The sequence below is a fragment of the Rhinopithecus bieti genome, unplaced genomic scaffold (genome assembly GCF_001698545.2).
Source record: "Rhinopithecus bieti isolate Rb0 unplaced genomic scaffold, ASM169854v2 scaffold_23402, whole genome shotgun sequence".
Taxonomy (NCBI): Eukaryota; Metazoa; Chordata; class Mammalia; order Primates; family Cercopithecidae; genus Rhinopithecus; species Rhinopithecus bieti.
This window is the reverse complement of record NW_016810748.1, coordinates 61116-64854: the sequence shown is the minus strand read 5'-3', so window position 1 is coordinate 64854 and position 3739 is coordinate 61116.

Below are 3739 nucleotides of genomic sequence, written 5' to 3'. Positions count from 1 at the left end.
TGTGCACTTCACCTCCCTGGCTTCCGCTCTCTCCTGAGCTTACAGTGAACACGGGGTTCGTCCCAACCCTTCTTGGGAGTACTGAATGGAAAAGGGGGAGCGTGCGCAGTTGCTTGGTAGAGTGTGACAGACATTGCGGGATTTGACTGTGGTACCATCGCTTTGACGTCATAGTGATTTTTACACCTGCCTTCTGCTTAGGGCACCAGCCACACTTTTCCATGTGTGTCGACTCCACCTGCTGTCTTTGTTGGAACATCGCTCCCCTCTACCGCTAAATCAACAAACTGGCGGTCCTGGAGGACCTCACCGGCCGCTCACCCCCCTCCCAACCTCGCGGACATCTCCTCCGTTCGCCTCTTCCTAAGGCCTAAGAAGCACAAGTACGAACGGAGGTGGGGAGGCTCAGCTGACCGCTTGTGCCAGCTGACAATGTATGGCACGCACAAACGCCACAGCTGGGCTTAGCCTCTCTCTTAGTTATTGGCAGCTCAGCCCAATCGGCGCCTCCAGGAAGGCGGAGGCGGCAAAGACGGTGGGGTTCTTGGGTGCAGCTCCACGAGGGCTGGCAACCCTGCACGGCGGTGTACACCCGAGGGAGACGCTCTCTAAAGCCCCTTCTGCGGATGATGGATACGGAGATAAATAAAAGCGGTGTGTCGTGAGAGGCCGTTCAGCTGGACTTGCCCTACTTCACCAGGGTTTGCACCTCGCAGCGAGACTGTTCTGCCTCTGGCCCTTGGAGCAAGCCGGCTGACAGCGGAGTAAAGAAAGATTCCTGTGGGTGGGCGGTCAGTGCAAAACAATTTCCTGACCAGTAATCGCACTGGGGGTGCGGTGGTGGAAGAGCTGAATCCTAACCACTAGACCAGCAGGGGCGCACGGAAGGGACTTTCTCAAACTTCTTGCCATATTAGTGATTGTTTCCCTGTACGCTGGGAGGACTTGGCACTTGTGGGCGTGGTTGGTCGCTCCTGGAGTCTTCTCACAAGGCTTTTCCCTTCCTCCTTTCTCCAAAAGAGAAGCCAGCAGGCGATGCACCCAGCACTCCGCGAGGTCCGCCAAGGCCACGAGTCCCGAGTTCTGGAGCGAGTTGCAGCGTCCAGGCTGCACCTGACCACTGACCTAGAGATGTACCTTTGCGAAGCGGCAGCGCCTGGAGAAACAGTCGTGGGTGGCCGGGGCCAGAGCGCCGCACCGGGTAGCCAGGAGCAGGCAGGAGCGAGGAGGCTCCTGGGATGAGACCCGGTCACCCCGAACATCAAAAAGGACTCAGACCTTGGCATCCCCAACATCATAAAGGACTCACACGCATGCGGAAACCGAGACGGGCTGCATGGAAAACTCCTTCCAGGGAGAGACTCCGTGGCCCTCAACTGATCTCTGACCTTCCCCTGCAATCAGTGACACCTGCCATTTTCCCATCTTAGGCGAAGGCAATGCTACCCTTCTTTATACTCTGGGCAAAACTCCGAGAGTTTCCTCTGATGCTGGAGTTTTTTCCTCATATCCAAGATCCGACTGGTCGCCAATTCGTGATTTCCCATTGGCCAAGTGGGTAGGCACTGATCTACAGGCGAGTTTCCCCACCTCCCTGGAATGGCTACTTCGGGGTTGGGGAGGGGCCCTCCGGTGGATTGTAAGGTGTTTAGCAGCATCCCTCGCCTCCGCTGACTAGAGAGATGCCAGGGGTTAACATTCTCCCTCCTGGCTTTCCCTAGTCGTGGCCTAGTGTCCCAGCAGGGATGGGGGAGGCGTGTGAGGGTGAAGTTGCCGCCTGTTGAAAACCATTGGTATACATAGTCCTGCCCTCTGAGCTTGTGCAGAGGACTCTCCAGATAAAGGCTCAGGGGTCCATCCAGCTCTAGAACTCCTCACTCCCCCGCACAGTTGGACCTTAAAATTGGAAGGTTTTAACATCTGAACATCATGAGATTCTACCTTTAGGTCTTTTCTTCCGTTCTGTCTGCCAATTCGGCCTCTTCTGAGTGTGTTGACCAGGGCCAGCCAGGCAGAAGGGTGGTTTCACTCAAAGAGGATCCTCTGGCCCCTCCTAGAGCTTCAGGCCTGTTTAGGTTGGGCCTGCAGAGAAACATTAGGGACCACTTCCTTCCGCATCCTGGGGAAGCAGGTGCGCAGTGCACAGGTAAGAAGAGGATTTGACTACTGTTCTGGACTCCTGGCGCCAAACCTCCACCCAGGCTCCTGCTGGTCCAACTTGCTGGTAATTAGGTCTTCCATCTGCCTCAGCTCCCGAGACACCCAGGCCCGGAAGGACACATAGGGGAAACCAGCTACTCACTTCGGTCCTGTCTCCAAGCGATCCCTTTCTGACGGGAGTCCTGTCCTGTTGAGGAAGAGGAAGAGAGATCAAAGGAAAGAGAAGAAAAATCGTGTGAGGTTTCAGGATCTAAAGTTAACATGAAGTTGACCTAACCTTGTCTGGAGGTCCTCCTGTGGCTGGCAATGGTGAGTCGAGTCCCCATCTTCAGTTTGTCAAAGTGGACAAAGCCTACGACAACGGCCAGTACCAGCTACTAGGCATCCCCAGTCTTTCCAGTTGGTGGTACTGGAGCTTTCTTACACAGGATTTCCGTGGATTCCAACGGTACAACTAAAGAGCTTTTGTTGTTCCATCTGCTCTTATTTGAAGAAAGGGCTGATCTGTTGAGAAGCACTTAGGAAAACCACTTTCGTAAGAGTATAGTAACTGTTGCTGAGACTGTCACATTCTCCTTCCTCCTCCCTCTTCCTAGAAGTGTGCAATGAAAATTAGTCCCCACGATGGGCCAGTTGTGCTTTCAATGCATAGTTGTCAGAACCTAAGGGAACTCTAGGAGTTTCCAGGATGAATAGTTGAAGTATAACACAGTCATTTTTATTTACACGTGCATTCCAAAAACACATTGGACAAACACATCCAGTTCACCTGTGCCAAACTTACAAAGATGGGAAAAGAGGGACTACACACAAACAAGTGAAAGATGTAATCAAATGGCTTTTAAATATCTGCTGTTTCCGCTGAAGGTCTTCTTCTCTGGATACACCTGTCAGTGTCTTCTCTTTCTCCAAAGACATTCAAGTGCCAGACCCTGAAATCAGTTTTCTGGCACCAGTTTGTTCTTCCCCATTCTGTATCTCTGCCCCTCCACTCTCTTCTTTCATATGCAGGAAAGTTCAGCTCTCCCTCACTTTCTAATTTGCAACATCCCACTCAAAGAACGCAATGACTAGCATCAAAAATTAGACACCCTCCATGGGACTCCTTCTCTGTCTTAGTTGGAACTTCTATAACAATGTACCATAAACTAGGTGGCTCATCCACAACAGACATTTCTCACGGTTCTGGAGTTTGGAAGTCTAAGATGAAGGTGCCAGCATGGAAGGCTTATGGTGAGGAACCTCTTCCTGGTATGTAGGCTGCCATCTTCCCACTGTATCTTCAGGTGGCTGAAAGAGGGGGAGAGAGTGCTTTAGTGTCCCTTTTATAGGGGCACTAATCTCAGGAGGACTCCACCATGTGTATCTAATTACCTCCCAAAGGCCCCTCCTCCTAATTTTAACACATTTCCTGGGGTGGGCGGGGCAAAGTTAGGGTTTCAACCAAGGCATTTTGGGGGGACACAAACATTAGGTCTCCTGTGATCTTTCTAGAAGAAGAAGAAATTATAAATGACCCAAAGCTTTGAAACAAAGAAATTATAAATAACCCAAAGCTTTGAAATAAAGAAAACTTTTT